This window comes from Oncorhynchus mykiss, chromosome 22 (genome assembly GCF_013265735.2).
Source record: "Oncorhynchus mykiss isolate Arlee chromosome 22, USDA_OmykA_1.1, whole genome shotgun sequence".
NCBI classification, from domain to species: Eukaryota; Metazoa; Chordata; class Actinopteri; order Salmoniformes; family Salmonidae; genus Oncorhynchus; species Oncorhynchus mykiss.
In genome coordinates, this window is record NC_048586.1 from 7,834,286 (window position 1) to 7,853,366 (window position 19,081).

Here is a 19,081-nt window from a genome sequence, read left to right on the forward strand (position 1 = left end):
TAGGGGGAGGTACAGATGTCTGTAGTTATCTCTGGCCCTCTGTGTGGCCTTACCACATGTAAAATATGTGAAATAATTTAATAAGATGATTTTCAAATAAAAAACGATAATGATAATCTGAAGTACCCAAAAGGGCCACTAGATGTTTTTTATTTTATTTATTTTTTTTTATTTTACCTTTATTTAACCAGGCAAGTCAGTTAAGAACAAATTCTTATTTTCAATGACGGCCTGGGAACAGTGGGTTAACTGCCTGTTCAGGGGCAGAACGACAGATGTACCTTGTCAGCTCGGGGGTTTGAACTCACAACCTTCCGGTTACTAGTCCAACGCTCTAACCACTAGGCTACCCTGCCGCCCATGTCTTGTGATAGATTACATAAAATCCTTGAAAGGTACAGTACCAAAATTCTGGTAGTTTACTGATAGAATTGGAATGTCTCCAGTAATATACCCTCCCTTTGTAACCCTTTTTTAACCCTACACACAGCACATTAACACATTACCACAGTTACACATAAACACACACACACTTCCCGGTTCTCATGAACAAGCTAATTATACAAAACAACTTTATCCAATCATAAACTAATCTGACGCAGAACAACAGAAAAACAGCTGATTGGTTGAGGATTACAGGTGATGATTGTATTTACTCATAATATTTATTTAATCTGCTTTAGTAAAGTTTAAAATATACACATACATAATACTAAAATGCTAAGAGAAAATAGTAATAAAGTACAAATAGTAATTATATGTATGCACACCTACACAGACATAAGCACTACAGAGGGCTGGTGGGACTCTAGTCGGGAGAGAGGCCCACGGCCAGACAAAGGCAGAACGGCACAAAACATCAACCTGCTAACCAGGTGTCTGCCCCCTCCCAACCATCACCCACAGTCCCCTGCAAGCAATAAATACATGGTATGGTAGTAAGAATAATGTAAGGATTGTAAAATAAATAACGAAACAAAAGAAAAGTGGGGGAATATAAGTATATCCGTCCGAAGGTGTCAGTGATCAAACCTGGAAGTAAAAATATGCATCGCTGAGCACAGCCGGGATGAAAGTGAATGTAACGTTAATTGAGAGCTCTGACCGCCATCCATTGGTCTGCTCAGCGTCTTACATGTTCGGTAGCCCTTGTTGAGCCCGTTTAATACGTTTTCACCCAATATGGTATAGTATGGATTCGAGTCCATGAGCAGACCCTAACACGCAATAACAAGGCACTCTAACCCGTACGGGGGATTGGTGTATATCCCCGGATAAACTTCTCTGCGTCCAAAACCGAGGAGAGCCAAATCTTCTCACCGGAAGGCGGGGTAATTCTTAGTCTTGCAGGGAAGAGTAAGGCTGGGCGAAGATGGAGTTTGTAGAGTTTGGTCATGACATCTCTGTAGTCGGCGCGATGCTTTGCCACATCGGGAGCATAATCCTCATAGACACGGAATGGATGCCCTTTATGTGACAGGTTGCCCCTCATTCGAGCTTCACGCAGGATAAGATCCTTGGTCTTGAAACAGATGATTACTGGGCGAGGACGTTTGCCCGGTCCAGGCACTGGGACAAGGGAGCGATGTGCGCGGTCCAGCTGGGGATCCGAATCCAAAACATCCGATCCCATTGCATCCTTCAATAGCTTGGCGAAGAAGTCGGTGGGGCGAGAGCCCGCCTCTACCTCCTCTGCCAGACCAACAACGCAAAGGTTATTACGTCTGGATCGGCCCTCCAGGTCCACCACTTTCACAGAAAGCCTCTGCACAGTATCCTGCAATGACGTGCATAGCTTCTCTAACTCGTCGATCCTACCAGCGTTGAATTCAGAAGCTTTCTCAAGGTCCACAATACTCTGGCCATGCGAAGCGACCGTTCGAATGATGCTCTCGATTTTGGTGTCCAGTTCAGCAATAGTGGCCTTAAGATCCTCAGCTATAGAAACACGTAGCTCCCCCAAAGCCCGGGTAAGTTCTGTAAGTGTCACGTTGTTGCATGTGCCTCCCGCCATGTCTGTCTCGTTGTTTAGTGGGGAGTAGGCCTCCGCTGTGGATTTATTGTCCTTTGGTCGCTTGTTACTCTGCATTTTCATATAAAAAGTTACAATCTTGTAATCTTGTAATCTTGTACAATCTTGTAGAAAGAAACGTTTGTTGTAAAAAAGTGCCATAAAGTAGGTTAAATTAAATTAATTCGCAAAAAAGTTGCAGGAGCCTCTCACGCACAGCCGTTCACTCCAACATGCTAGCTCTGCCCCTGCTTTAGTAAAGTTGATTAAGAAACCAAAATATTCTAAGACAACAACATTGTCAAAGGTAATTTTGTAACTTTGTCCATTCTAGAATAGCCATTAAAGTTCTGTGATACCCACACGGATATAATTTAGTATTGGGGCCCTAGAGACCACCATCCAACCTAAGCCTTCACACCAGTGGTGACACATCTTTCAGGACAGAGCCCAACCTGTTTTGAGCATCACCTAAAAATAAAATACAAATATACATACAGTGCCTTGCGAAAGTATTCGGCCCACTTGAACTTTGCGACCTTTTGCCACATTTCAGGCTTCAAACATTAAGATATAAAACTGTATTTTTTTGTGAAGAATCAACAACAAGTGGGACACAATCATGAAGTGGAACGACATTTATTGGATATTTCAAACTTTTTTAACAAATCAAAAACTGAAAAATTGGGCGTGCAAAATTATTCAGCCCCTTTACTATCAGTGCAGCAAACTCTCTCCAGAAGTTCAGTGAGGATCTCTGAATGATCCAATGTTGACCTAAATGACTAATGATGATAAATACAATCCACCTGTGTGTAATCAAGTCTCCGTATAAATGCACCTGCACTGTGATAGTCTCAGAGGTCCGTTAAAAGCGCAGAGAGCATCATGAAGAACAAGGAACACACCAGGCAGGTCCGAGATACTGTTGTGAAGAAGTTTAATGCCGGATTTGGATACAAAAAGATTTCCCAAGCTTTAAACATCCCAAGGAGCACTGTGCAAGCGATAATATTGAAATGGAAGGGGTATCAGACCACTGCAAATCTACCAAGACCTGGCCGTCCCTCTAAACTTTCAGCTCATACAAGGAGAAGACTGATCAGAGGTGCAGCCAAGAGGCCCATGATCACTCTGGATGAACTGCAGAGATCTACAGTTGAGGTGGGAGACTCTGTCCATAGGACAACAATCAGTCGTATATTGCACAAATCTGGCCTTTATGGAAGAGTGGCAAGAAGAAAGCCATTTCTTAAAGATATTCATAAAAGTGTTGTTTAAAGTTTGCCACAAGCCACCTGGGAGACACATCAAACATGTGGAAGAAGGTGCTCTGGTCAGATGAAACCAAAATTGAACTTTTTGGCAACAATGCAAAACGTTATGTTTGGCGTAAAAGCAACACAGCTCATCACCCTGAACACACCATTCCCACTGTCAAACATGGTGGTGGCAGCATCATGGTTTGGGCCTGCTTTTCTTCAGCAGGGACAGGGAAGATGGTTAAAATTGATGGGAAGATGGATGGAGCCAAATACAGGACCATTCTGGAAGAAAACCTGATGGAGTCTGCAAAAGACCTGAGACTGGGACGGAGATTTGTTTTCCAACAAGACAATGATCCAAAACATAAAGCAAAATCTACAATGGAATGGTTCAAAAATAAACATATCCAGGTGTTAGAATGGCCAAGTCAAAGTCCAGACCTGAATCCAATCGAGAATCTGTGGAAAGAACTGAAAACTGCTGTTCACAAATGTTCTCCATCCAACCTCACTGAGCTCGAGCTGTTTTGCATGGAGGAATGGGAAAAAATGTCAGTCTCTCGATGTGCAAAACTGATAGAGACATACCCCAAGCGACTTACAGCTGTAATCGCAGCAAAAGGTGGCGCTACAAAGTATTAACTTAAGGGGGCTGAATAATTTTGCACGCCCAATTTTTCAGTTTTTGATTTGTTAAAAAAGTTTGAAATATCCAATAAATGTCGTTCCACTTCATGATTGTCTCCCACTTGTTGTTGATTCTTCACAAAAAAATACAGTTTTATATCTTTATGTTTGAAGCCTGAAATGTGGCAAAAGGTCGCAAAGTTCAAGGGGGCCGAATACTTTCGCAAGGCACTGTATATATATATATATATATATATATATATATATATATATATACGTTGTGCCTGTTTTGCATACTATTTTGGCATTAATACATGTCACATATCAGTTTGCAAACTATCACGGCTCAGGAAAATACCCAGATGCAGACAGTTTGAATAACGGGTGTTTATTATATAAACAGAGGGCAGGCAAAGAACAGGTCAAGGGCAGGCAGGGGTCAATAGTCCAGGGCAGAGTCCGTGAGGTTCAGAGCGGCAGGCAGGTTCAGGGTTTGGTGGCAGGCAGAGATCAGTATATCTAGTGCAGTGGAAAAAGGTACAGAACGGCAGGCAGGGTCAGGGCAGGTAGAATGATCAAAACCGGGATACCTATAAAACAGGGGCTCAAGAAAACAGGAGAATGAAAAACACGCTGGTAGGCTTGATGAGACAAGACGAACTGGCAACAGAAACAGAGAACACAGGTATAAATGCACAGGGGATAATGGGGAAGATGGGCAACACCTGGAAGGGGGTGGAGACAAGCACAAAGACAGGTGAAACAGATCAGGGTGTGACACAAACAGTCTTTTTTTAAAAATCATTGAGCATACAATCATTGACCATACAAACATGGTCTCTTTTTTGCTTTCTTGAGTAAGGCAGCTCCAAAATCCAGGTGTTTCAGCCTAGCTCAGTGCTTTCTGTGGTGGTGGGGCAGCCAACTGAAAATACACAGCGTAGGGGTTGGTAATGTTCTCCGTGATTGGCTCAGTGTTCTGTCACTCATGGGGACACAATGTCAACGCAAAATCTACGGGGAGCGCTAGAAAATTCAAGTCCCTTGGGTGCTGCCATATTAGAAGCACCCATCCAAGAAAGCTCAAAGTCATTGGCCAGAGTTAAAATTATGTCACGTTATATCTATCGTAGCTTTGATTGGACTGATCATGTCAACATCATACTTTCAAAATCTTAACTAGTAAGCTAGACAAGCAGTCATCATCATGAATCACATCTACAATCTACTGGCAAATCCTTTTCATTCCTAAAACGTATCGGTGCTAATCGGCCATTGGACATAAACATTACAAAACAAGTTGTAAATCGCAAATTCAACAATGAGCGTTTTAGAAGGAATCAGTGGCTAACTGCAAGCATTGCAAAGAAATCACTAGCCTGCTATTCAGTGGAGTGGTTGTGTGGTCCAAGTCTGGGTTTAAGGGTCTCTTTCCCAAGTTTAAAAGGATAAACATTAATGCGGTCAATCCAGCATAATTTCTGCCGCGTTCAAAACAACTGGAAACTCGTAACTGGGAAATTTCAGACTTCAGTGAGTTCAGGACAACTGGAAACAAAAAAAAGAGCCCTGGTGAAATACGTTTAGGTCATCGAACTCGAAATTCCAATTCGGGACCTCTTTTTGAGAGCTCCGACCTGAAGATCACTGACATCATGATTCAACCTTGTTGTTGTCCCAGTTCCCAGTTGTCTTGAAAGCACCATAAATCCAGAGAATGCCAGACTTTGATACAAAATTTGCCCACTAAGGACCACCGCGCCACCTTCCTGTTCAGTTGAACACAACACAACAAGGTGAGTCAAAAAATGTCTTGTATGCTACTGCATATATGCATATACAATTGAAGTCGGAAGTTTACATTAATTTAAATTCAGTTTTTCACAATTCCTGACATTTAATCCTCGTAAAAATGACCTGTCTTAGATCAGTTAGGATCACCACTTTATTTGAAGAATGTGAAATGTCAGAATAATAGTAGAGAGAATTATTAATTTCAGCTTTTATTTCATTCATCACATTCCCAGTGGGTCAGAAGTTGACATACACTCAATTCGTATTTGGTAGCATTGACTTTAAATTGTTTACCTTGGGTCAAACGTTTTGGGTAGCCTTCCACAAGCTTCCCACAATAAGTTGGGTGCATTTTGGCCCATTCCCATTGAGGTCAGGGCTTTCTGATGGCCACTCCAATACCTTGACTTTGTTGTCCTTGAGCCATTTTGACACAACTTCGGAAGTATGCTTGGGGTCATTGTCCATTTGGAAGACTGATGTTGCTTCAATATATTCACATCATTTTCCATCCTAATGATGACATCTATTTTGTGAAGTGCACCAGTCCCTCCTGCAGCACCCCCACAACATGATGCTGCCACCCCGGTGCTTCACGGTTGGGATGGTGTTCTTCGGCTTGCAAGCCTCCCCCTTTTTCCTTCAAACATAATGATGGTCATTATGGCCAAACAGATCTATTTTTGTTTCATCAGACAAGAGGACATTTCTCCCAAAAGTACGATCTTTGTCCCCATGTGCAGTTGCAAACCGTAGTCTGGCTTTTTTATGTCGGTTTTGGAGCAGTGGCTTCTTCCTTGATGAGCGGCCTATAGGACGTGATTTATTGTGGATATAGATAATTTTGTACCTGTTTTCTCCAGCATCTTCACAAGGTTCTTTGCTGCTGTTCTGGGATTGATTTGCAATTTTCGCACCAAAGTATGTAAATCTCTAGGAGACAGAACGCGTCTCCTTCCTGAGCGGTACGACGGCTGCGTGGTCCCATGGTGTTAATACTTGCGTACTATTGTTTGTACAGATAAACGTGGTACCTTCAGGCGTTTGGAAATAGCTCCCAAAGAAGTTTTGGGCGGATTTCTTTTGATTTTCCCATTATTTCAAGCAAAGAGGCACTGAGTTTACTGAAATACATCCACAGGTACACCTCCAATTGACTAAAATTATGTCAATTAGCCGATCAGAAACTTCTAAAGCCATGACATAATTTTCTGGAATTTTCTCAGTCAACTTATTGTATGTAAACTTCTGACCCCCTGGAATTGTGATACAGTAAAATATAAGTGAAATAATCTGTCTGTAAACAATTAATGGAAGAAATTACACAAAGTAGATGTCCTACAGTTTGTTAACAAGACATTTGTGGAGTAGTTTTAATGACTCCAACCTAAGTGCACGTAAACTTTCAACTTCAACTGTATCTGCCAAGGAGATATGTGTAACGTAGCCAAGAAATTAATACTAAGTGTATGTTGTGTTGTAAGCTGTTAGTAGCCCATGGGCTTCACCCTAATAATCTGGTTTCTTTCCCCCTCATATTTTAGCCTACTGTTCTGACTTGCTGGTGCACATGTAGCCTGTTTTAGAGACAAGTAATCATTGAATATCGTAAGAGCTTTCATTGTCTGCTTATACGCCCCCTTTATTTATCCTACGGTTCTGACTTGGTGTACAGGGAGAATACAGTAAGAACGGCCCATGTTCTGAATTTTGTTGCTGTACATTTCAAACGCGCAAAACAAATAGTTATCCATCCTAGCTCGACCATTTATGTCTAAATCTAAATTACGGATTGCCTCATCTGCTCGTCGTCACCTTATGCCATAGTTTGTACATCTCAATTGTCAGTAGAAACCACATTTGTTGAAGTAAGTCAGCCATATCAGCTATGTTTTTTTAAAGGCAGTAAATGAGGCTGAATTAACTGTTTCACGGCCAGACAAGGCTCTGCTGATAGCCATGTGTAGTGGTGGTAAGATGTTGGAACAGCTTTATGTAGGCCCTAACAGTTTGTGGGCACCGTTTGTCACCGTTAGTGTGCAATGAATGTATTGTTTAGTGTTGTGTTGTGTAGTGGCTTTGCTGGCATGCATCAAACATGTTTCTTTTTTGGCCCACCAAGATTTACATGCTAAAATTGCCACTGCTTCACACTATAGCCCTACCTCAGAACACTAACCAGGGCTGTGTTGAGTTCAGTATATACCATGTAGCCCTTAACAGGGTAGTATTGAATTCAGTATATACGGTAGCAAGTAGCCCTACCTCAGAACGCTAACCAGGGTTATGCTGAGTTCAGTATATAGCAAGTCTGAAAGATGCAGTCTGATCACGCACACCTCTTTATACTGCAGACTGCCTATTGCACCTTGCTCACGCCTTGCCCACAACAGACAGACACACACACACACACACACACACACACACACACACACACACACACACACACAACCCAGACAAAAAAGATGCCCCGCTGAGAGAGAAAGAGCCCCAGTTCTCCCCGCATCAACAGCAGACTAGATAAACACAATGGATTGAGCATACCACAAAAGACTGAGCACATCCAAATAACCCTCCACCTCAACCATCACTACTGCATTTATCTGCTCATAAACATAGAGATCAATAAATTCTCTTGGAACACACACATTTTCTCATGAAATTACAGCTCTGGGGACAAGAGGCAGCATTATAAGATAGGTCAAATACCCTAACCTCTCCTCTCCATGGCAACAGTTTTTCACTTAAAAAAAAAAAAAGCTCTCCCCGTGTTTGTTTGGTTTGTTGTGTGTGTGTATGTGTGTCCTTAACAGTGCGTGTGACAACCTCGCCATCTCAGCGTCTGTATTAGCATAGCCGAGGCATAGCTTTGTTTTACCATGACCTGTATAATCAGTGTCACATTAACAACACAACAAATCAAATACTGGTGTGTCTGCCCTGTAACTCCCCTCACCTCTCTCACACACACACACACACACACACACACACACACACACACACACACACACACACACACACACACACACACACACACACACACACACACGTGCCCCCAGCTGTCTGCCATGCTGTCAATCTGATGCTAATTAATATGATAACTAATACCTATTACACAACTGAGAGGTTCAGGCTCACTAATTTGATTTGCGTTTAAAAAGGGAGGAGAGGGAGAAGGAGAAATAAATTACAAATGAGGAGGTGCTGTGAGCCAGTACTCAGCTGTAGGTTAGCTTCCCTGTTCCCTCACTCTGTTCCTACCATCATGGCTTCTATCACAACTGTTTAGGATGAGGACTTCTTATGAGTGAAGCCAGAAGGAAGAATATGCACATCGCAATATATGATAAACATTAACTTCCACAAACATAAATACACGCACACACCACTTTCTCCCCCTCTCCTTTTTGACACTCCTTCAATGTGGCAATGTTAACTACTTTAGTGTAACGGAGGAAGTCATCATCATGGGCTTGTGTTTCCTTCTCCTGCTGCATCTCAACTCATCATAGAAGACGAAAAAGAGAGACGACGAAAGGAAGGAAGAAATAGAGAAGAGGGGATCGAAATGAAAAGAAGGGAAGGAAGAGAGAGAAGACTGAGGAGACAGATGGGGAAAATAAACAGAAAGGAAGGAATGAATGAATGGAGAGAGAGAGAGAGAGAGAGAGAGAGAGAGAGTAAAAAATGAGAGGTGTGTAGTGTAGAAGGCCCAGCTGACATTATAAAGCTGGTGAGTTTATGAGTCGTGGTGATTAGCCAGATCTTACCAATCAATGACACATTCACATGGCTGCCTGCTCTGTTGCTAACCCCAATACACACTAATTGGTCTATTCCTGGCTTAACATGGAGACGCTGCCTTCCACTTCAGAGCAAGCTCTCTCTCTCTCTCTCTCTCACACACACACACACACACACACACACACACACACACACACACACACACACACACACACACACACACACACACACACACACACACACTCTGCATGCATACACTCATACATATCTGGTGAAGAGCATGCTGCGTATATTTTCTTAAAAGGTCAAATTGATTCTGATTCAATTTGTGAGTGGCTGAGGACCAATGGATACCGCCACATCTGCACTAACAATAAGGAGAGAATGGGATCCCACTATGGACCAATCACACGACAGAATCTGGACGGGGGGAAAAACTCACAAATTTAATTTAAGTTTGTTGAGTGTTTAGATAATGCAGCCTAATGTAATGCTGTGCTGTCTAGGTCCAACAGGCTCCACCACATAGCAACAGCGCCACCAACATCTCAGACCAGAAACTGCATGTTTTAACACACTTGTGGTTCAAATCTGCATTACATTAGACCTACAGTATTATTATTAGATTATAAATATTATACATTTGAAATATGATTTAAACATACAGATGTGTCAATATTTGCAGAATTAAAAATATATTTAGGCATTTTGGGGATATAAATAAAAACAAATAAAATGGTCACACTTTATTTGGATTTTCCATCTGTAGAGGCTTTACAGACGGTCATACTATCAATCTGTTGATAAGCAACTGCTTGTTAAAGGTTACGGTTAGGGTCAAGTTTAGAATAAGGGTTAGGATAAGAGTTAGGGTAAGTAGTTAGTTGAAATGTTACTGGCGGTCTGTAGCATCTCCAGATGAACTATCCAAATAGTGTTACCACTACTACTACTACAATACAACAGTTGGAGCAGGGATGTGAAATATTACATGAGTGTGAGAGTTGCTCATTGGAGAGGACATTTTAGTCATCACACACATACACTTGGCTAGGGTCACCCATAGGGTACATTTCTCTCTCAGTGAGCGCTGGGAGCGAGTAGCACTTCTGGCTGAGAGGAGGACAAGAGGAGAGCTCACTTAAACACATGACCAGTACTACCCAAATATTGTGTGTGTAGGGGTGTGTGTGTGTATGCACACGTGTTGTTTACTGTGAAGCCATTTGTAGTAAACAACAATACAATTACTCTTTTAACCAGAGAGAGTGAGTGAGCGAGCGAGGCTAGCCTTCGTTCCTGCTGTTAGTTAGTCGTCCTCACCAGCTGGAGCTTCCAACACTTTTGACATTAGTAGGCAGATTGCCTTAGTATGAGAGGTTGACTCCTATTTTTTGTGTTTTTGAACGTATAGCCGTAGCATTGAGAGATATGTTGCCTATTACTTCAGTGTAAATTAACTGGTAAAGCCCAAGAGGTTTTGTCAGCGCTACCTCTGGAAGACAGTTTGAAATATGAAGTGGTCAAAGCTACTGTTCTTCGCGCCTATGAGCTTGTGCCTGAGGCATACCGACAGAGATTTAGGTCTCATAGAAAGTCTTCTAGTAAGACTTATGTGGAATTTGCTAGAGACAAGGGAAATCTGTTTGATAAATGGCATGCTGCTAGTAAGGTAACTGATTTCAACTCTCTCCGGGAGTTAATCTTATTGGAAGAGTTAAAAAATTGCTTACCCGAACGCATTATAGTTTACCGAAACGAACAGAAAGTATCCTCCCTGTCAGAAGCGTCTGTGTTGGTAGACGAGTTTGTGTTGACGCACAAGAGTGTGTTTTCGGCTCATACTGAGGGTAGAACCACTGAGTTGCCAACTTTTAGTCCTAGTCGGCCAGCAGTGTATCAAGCACAGCAGAAAAATGAGCCACTGCTCATGTTTCTATTGTCATAAGGTGGGACATATGATTAATGATTGCTTCCTGCTAAAACCCAAACAAGAGATGCCTCTTCGTGCCAAGCCGCCAATAGGTGTTCTAATTCGTACGAAACAGGTGCCTCAGGGTAACTGCAGTTTGAAAGACCCAGTCCCCGACCGCAGTTATGAACCGTTCATTTGAGGGGTTTGTGTCCCTAATGAATGACGAAGCATCTCAGCGCCAGGTTAAAATCCTTAGAGATACTGGTGCGGCACAGTCGTTTATATTGTCTGATGTGTTGCCCTTATCCGACGATACATACTGTGGTTCCAGTGTGTTAGTGCAGGGTATTGAAATGGGTTTTGTCCCAGTGCCATTGCACTTTGTGAGTGTACACTCTGAGTTAATCAGTGGAATATTCAGAGTGGGGGGTACGTCCTATGTTGCCAGTAAAAGGTGTGACCTTTATAATGGGTAACGATATTGCCGGAGGAAAGGTAGTACTCATATTGGAAGTATTGGATAAAAGTGACAACTCTCTCTCCAAAGAGCTGGCACAGAGTTAACCACATGTGTTCCCCGCTTGTGCTGTCACTCGTGCTCAGGCACGACAAGTGGGTGACGTGATAGATTTGTCAAACACTGTTCTGTTCAAAGAGGTTGATCAAGAGGATGGTTTGTGTCCTACCTCTGGGAAGCTGATCACCTCTGACAAACCGCCCAGGGAAGAATCGAAGAATGTTGAACTTACTGCTGATGCAATACAGTTACCAGTCACTCGTGAGCAGCTGATTGCTAACCAAAAGGTTGACAACAAGCTTGCTAAATGTTTTTCTAGTGTTGTCTCATTGGAAGATGTAAATAAGAAGAACGTGGCTTATTCATTGATGGTAGTCTCCTCCTGCATAAATGGACATCCCATGTAGACGTGGACGGAGATTGGAATGCTGTTTACCAAATAGGGATTCCTACAGCCTTATCGACCAAATGTGTTATCCCTTGCTCATGATCACCAGTGGTCTGGTCATTTAGGAATCACCAAGACTTATGATCGGATCCTTCGACATTTCTTTTGGCCGGGTTTAAAACAAGATGTGGCTCAGTTCTGTCGGACATGCCACACATGTCAAATAACAGGAAAACCAAATCAGGTTATTCCTCCCGCTCCTCTTTGTCCCATACCTGTCATAGGTGAACCATTCGAGCATGTGGTGGTTGATTGCGTTGGACCGTTACCGAATACAAAATCAGGTAACCAGTTTCTGTTAACGGTTATGTGTATGGCAACAAGATACCCCGAGGCCATTCCTCTGAGAAGGATTACAGCCCCGGTAGTGAGTAAAGCCTTAATAAAATTATTCACGACATTCGGGTTACCTAAGGTTGTACAAAGTGATCAAGGTACCAATTTCCTATCCAAGCTCTTCAAGCAGGTGTTAAAATCCTTATCAATTACTCACCGTGTGGCAAGCGCCTATCACCCAGAGTCTCAGGGTGCGCTTGAAAGATGGCATCAGACACTGAAGTCTATGCTACGTAAATATTGTTTGGAATCTGAGAAAGATTGAGATGACGGAGTTCCTCTAGTTTTGTTTGCTGCTCGTGAAACTGTACAGGAGTCCCTTGGGTTCAGCCCGGCTGAACTAGTGCCTGGTCACACAGTGAGAGGACCAATGAAAGTCCTTAAAACTAGTTAGGGATAGGTGGAACGCAAATGTCTCAACTGGCCAATTGCCAGGAAAAATGCAGAGCGCCAGATTCAAATAAAATACTATAAAATTCAAACTTTCATGAAATCACACATGTAACATATTCAATTAAAGCTACACTCGTTGTGAATCCAGCCAACTTGTCAGATTTTAAAAATGCTTTTCGGCGAAAGCATAAGAAGCTATTATCTGATAGCCTGCACCATCTACACCAGCAGTAAACAAAGGAGTTAGCATATTTCAACCCTGCAGGCGCTACACAAAACGCTGAAATAAAATATAAAACATGCATTACCTTTGACGTGCTTCTTTTGTTGGCACTCCAATATGTCCCATAAACATCACAATTGGTCCTTTTGTTCGATTAATTCCGTCCATATATATCCAAAATGTCCATTTATAAAGCGCGTTTGATCCAGAAAAAAACAGCTTACAAAAAACGCAGCGTCACTACAAAATATTTCAAAAGTTGCCTATAAACTTTGCCAAAATATTTCAAACTACTTTTGAAATACAACTTTAGGTATTTTTAAACGTTAATAATCGATCAAATTGTAGACGGGGCAATCTGTGTTCAATACAGGAATGAAAACAAACCATTCCACTTTTCATGTCTTGCGCAACTCACAAAAGTGTACCCAGTTCCTAGTTGGAACTGAAAACAAGTTCCTAAGAAATATCCTTTGGCAATAACAAGTCAGGGAACAGAGAGAGGCAAAAAATAAAATAATTCTGAACAGTTAGTCCTCAGGGTTTTGCCTGCTACATAAGTTCTGTTATACTCACAGACATGATTCAAACAGTTTTAGAAACTTCAGAGTGTTTTCTATCCAAATCTATGAATAATATGCATATCTTATATTCTTGGCATGAGTAGCAGGTAGTTGAAATTGGGCAAGCTATTTATCCAAAAGTGAAAATTCTGCCCCCTAGCCCCAAGAGGTTATTAATGCCGTATTATCCGTATTAGCCATATTAGCTGGCGTTCCCAATTGTAGTGCAGACCTTGATGACCTAGTGATTTATTCGTCTGAGTGGTCAGATCATGTTGACTCTCTAAGGGTAGTATGTGGACGTTTGGCAGCTGCTTCTCTAACCCTGAACTTGGCAAAGTGCGAGTTTGGGAAGGCTACTGTTACCTATGTCGGCAAAGAGGTCGGCCATGGACAGGTGCGCCCTGTTGATGCCAAGGTCATGGCTATAACTGCAATCCCCGCACCTACCACCAGACGAGAGCTACGCTGCTTTTTAAGGATGACCAATTTGCTCAGTCCGGCTAGATCATTTGAGTGGTCCCCTGATTGCAAGGCAGCTTTTGATACTGCTAAAGCACTCTTATGTAATACCCCTGTACTTGCTGCTCCGGATTTTGAACAACCGTTTAAACTTGAGGTAGATGCTAGTGCCAGAGGTGCTGGTGCTGTTCTACTGCAGCAGGACAAGAGTGGAGTGGATCATCCTGTTTGTTATTTTTCTCGGAAGTTTAACAAATGTCAGACAAACTATGCGACCATCGGACAAGAAGCTCTAGCTTTGTTGTTATCTCTGCAATACTTTGAGGTATATATTGGTTCCAGTGCCCTACCACAACCCCTTAGTGTTTCTCCATCGGATGTACAACCAGAACCAGCGCTGATTGTACAAAATTATAATTTGGAGATCAGCTAAAAAGGGTTGTGAAAATGTGTTAGCAGATGCTTTGTCTCGTGTATGTAAGTATGATGATTTTTGGTATGTTTTGTAAATACTGTAAATACAACCCCTAGGGTTGCTCTTTTAAGGGTGGGAGTGTTATGGATACAGGTATGCCGTGTCTGTGTATCCTGTGTGTTTATTTTCTCTCCTTCTCCCCTCACAGGTGGCAATCATCAGTCACCAATCAGTCATCAATCAGAAGACACCTGCTCCTTTTCCCTTACCCTATCACATTCCCTTTCTCTTGGTTTAAAAACCCAGTCAGTTGTTTTCTGTGTAGCTCGATCTCTCTGTGTCTCTCTCGCGCTATAGCCATCTTTGGATTGAGCTCTCTTTTGGTTTTTGTTCATACATGTCACATTTGTCTGGAATTCTGTGACTATTGTTTTGTTACGGTGATTGACTGTTTGTTTGATGGTGGGAAAAGGGGGTAGGAAGACAAGTTGCCCATGGGCACACACTACCTGTAGGAACACTTTGTCTAAGAACACTAGTTAGCACTGGGCGGACCACCCGCTGTATTTCTGGTTAGTTAGTTAGCTGTATTGAAGTAAGCTAGTCTAGTTCAGGGGTGTTTTTGGATATGTTCCTTTCCTTGGGTCCAGCTCAGCCCCTTTTCCTGCCCCCCTTTACCGTGTGTTTACCAAATAAACCCTGAGTGTTTGACGGTAATTTAGTTGTCTGTGGTTTTTCGTTCTCACTGTTACTTTTTCACTATTATACTTTGCATGAGTTATGTTACAGGTCTCGTTACCCCCCCCAGACAGCCAGGCCAAAGGGATTCGTAATAGTATGCACGTGTTTACTGTGAAGCCGTTGTGTAGTAAACAACAATGCAATTACTCTTTTGAGAGAGGGAGTGAGAGAAATAAGAGGTGTGTAGTGTAGAAGGGCCAGCTGACATTATAAAGCTGGTGAGTTTGTGTTGTGGTGACTTGCCAGATCTTACTAATCAATGACACATTCACAGTACTTGACATGTTGGAAAGAACTAACCAAAAAATGGAATACTATTTGGTCCTAAACAGAGAGTACACAGTGGCAGAATACCTACCACTGTGACTGACCCTAAATGAAGGAACACTTCGACTATGTACAGACTGTGAGAATAGCTTTGCTATTGAGAGAGGCCGCCGTAGGCAGAACTGTCTCTCATGAGAAGACAGGCTATGATGCACACTTCCCACAAAATGAGATGGCAACTGAGCTGCACTTCCTAACCTCCTGCCAAATTCATGACACATTTCAGATTATACAGACCCAAAGAATTTGATAAACTATCTATTAGGTGAAATACCAGTGTGCCATCACAGCAGCAAGATTTGTAACCTGTTGCCACAAGAAAAGGTCAACCAGTGAAGCACAAACACCATTGTGAATACAAACTCTTATCTGCATTTATTTTCCCTTTCGTGTTACAACACTGTACATAGCCATAATATAACATTTGAAATGTCTCTATTTTGAAACCTTTGTGAGCGTAATGTTTACTATTCACTGTTTGATTTATTTTGTTATCTACTTCACTTGCTTTGGCAATGTAAACATGTTTCCTATATGCCAATAAGGCCCTTTGAGTTGAATTGAGAGGCAGAGAGTGAGATCCACACCCACTGTCTCTCCAGCCACTCTTAACACATATTTGCTGCATCCACTGAGAATACAAACACCCCTGACAAACACAACCTGACTATCATTCAAATGTCAACGCAAATTGCAGGGTCTGTTTCTTCTGAATAGCCGGCGTTAGCTGGCCGTAATGATGGCAAGGAGTGGGTGTTCAAGAGGAGCCATTTATGTACAGTAAATTTCAATGTCATATTTATTGTAAATAACGTTCTCTACGAAAAAATATCTACATACAAAATCTTGGGGAAAAAAAGAGGAGTTAGCACTTTAGTAAACCGTGCACGCACACAGGCTAACAATATTATCGTCCCGGATCACTAACTCAGCAGATCTCACTCACGTCACCCCTGATAACACACACACCTCTGTGTGTCCTGTCAATAGGACATGGAGGGGTTTGTCACTAATGGAGATAAGAGAGAAGGGTGAGGATGGTAAAAGAGACTGGGGGGTGACACAAAGGAACACACACACAAACAAAAAGGCCGGTCTTTTGTGCCACTGCCAATACCTTGCAAGATTAATACTGTCCATCCAGGTACAATAAGGTACTGGGTCAACTCTAGTTGGAATTGGAACGTAGGGCTAAATTAAATTCTATTCTGCTGCCCTTCCCTACTCTATTGGTCTAATTCATACAAAATGGAATGTTCCTGTGTGTAGGTGCAGGGGTCTCCACTATGTTGAATTACTATAATTATAGTACTGTAATGTAACGTCACTGCCTCACTGACTTCCATGCAGCAAAATGGTTCACAATAAGGTAGGAAGGAGCCTTTTAAACATGCGCACACACACACACACACACCTAGTAAGTGTATGTGTAGAATATATTGGCTGAACCCCGGTCTGTCTGTGTGTCTGACATTTGGACACCTGTCAATCAAGTCTTTCAATGAGCCAGCGGCGGGAAACGAGGTGCTGGGGGTCAGCGACTCACGGCATCTCCATGGCGACGGCTTCAGGGAAGTTCATAGCCCGCTGGGACGTTGCCATAACCCTGCCGCAGTGTGTGTGTGTGTGTGGTGTCTTGCCTCCATTGTGCTCAGTAAGCCAGGGGTTTTAGGTGAACTATCCTCGTCTCCTCTCTCACTTTGACCCAGGCAGTTTAGCCTCTCCTTCCCTACATCCCTCTCTCCAGCCATCCCTCCCTCCCAACCTCACTCCCCTTACGAAGAGCAGGCCAAGAAAGAGGAAGGACCTGCAGGAAGTCACAGCACCCAGAAAGGTCCACTTAACCCTCTGCGCCCTCCCTCCCTTTCTCCCTCCCTCTGTCTCCATCCATCACTACCCCACTCTCTCTAGACAATATTTTTCTGTCTCTAATTATAATACACTTCTCACAGGTTTGTCATTCTTCCCCTCCACTGTTTTCTCCTCTCTCCCTCTACTACACCCCCCCCCCCCCCCCCCCCCCCACTCTAATTGTGCTGCAAACATAGTTGTTAGGAGGATTTTGCAGGCATGAAAATGGGACTGTGTGTACTAAAAGGTGGGGTGTGTGTGGAAGAGGGTGGGGGTGGTAGAACCATAGGGGTACAAGTGCCCAAATTATCCCACACTGGGGTTCACATGGACAGCATGCACTCAACCGCACACAGAAGAGATGAATACACACATACACACACCGTAACCTGGTAACTACAGCTTACACTGTTGGAGATACGTTTATGACATGAATAGAGAACACATTTAGTATTCTCAGCTAGGGGGTGTGTGTGTGTGTGTGGATGTGTCACAGGAGGTTGGTGGCACCTGAATTGGGGAGGACGGGCTTGTGGTAATGACTGGAGCGGAATAGGTGGAATGGTATCAAATTGACCAAATACATGGTTTCCATGTGTTTGATGCCATTCCATTTGTTCCGTTCCAGACATTATTATGAGCCGTCCTCCCCTCACCAGCCTCCTGTGGTGTGTGTGTTGGAGGCCTTCTTGGAGGGATAAGTGGAATATAACAACTCCATGGTAAGTGTTCTGTAAGTGTTCAGTAAACAGGTCAGTGTTTGTGGCGCACATATTATATTCAACACACACAAAACAGGCACAACCAAAAACACACACACACACACACACACACACACACAGGTAGCTTCGGTGCTCTGTCCCTTTATGAGAGTCTAACTGTATCTCCAGTGTTAGTCAAATCTGCTGCTAATTGCTGTTTGGTTTGGATTAACATGGTTCATTACTCCAATGTACCAACACTGCCAGACTCATTACACACACACACACACACACACACACACAAACGCACCCCTCCATCTGACTTTCCCTCTCCCCCCCTCTTCCCTCCATCCATGGACAAGGCCTCTCTCTCCGGCTGTTATTCTGGGGATAATTCTAGGGATCATTTTGGGATAATCTCCCACAAACGTCTCGGACTGCTGCCACCCTGTTTGCCCAGTACCTGATTACCAGCCTCTCTGTGCCAACCACTTCTACTGACCGCTGTCACGCACACATGCTTCTAGGCACAAACACACATTTTCAAACCTGCCAACCATTCCTACTGACTGCTACTAAGCAGTCAGCTGCGTTCAAATAAACACACACGCTATGTAGCAAGGAGTCACCAACAGGATGTTTGTGTGGTTTGATTGCCACCTAGTGGTTGAATTTACAACACTCATTCTACACTCGGGGAAGGTTTTATATTGAATCCTATGGATTTAATTTATTGACCAACACTGCC

At 42.8% G+C, this 19,081-nt stretch overlaps 1 protein-coding gene across 9 annotated transcripts in view; it reads right to left on the reverse strand.

Moving 5' to 3' along the window:
- Nucleotides 1-19,081, reverse strand: part of arhgef7a (Rho guanine nucleotide exchange factor (GEF) 7a) — a 113,774-nt gene that overhangs the window by 42,964 nt on the left and 51,729 nt on the right. The window contains exon 22 of one of the 9 annotated variants that reach the window (XM_036958596.1): nt 4,288-4,422. The exons of 7 other annotated variants lie outside the window; for them this stretch is intronic. The gene's annotated coding sequence lies outside the window, so the exon portion shown is untranslated. Of the gene's footprint in view, nt 1-4,287; nt 4,423-19,081 lie in introns of those variants that run through there. One more of the 9 variants, XR_005038781.1, reaches the window with a different exon arrangement.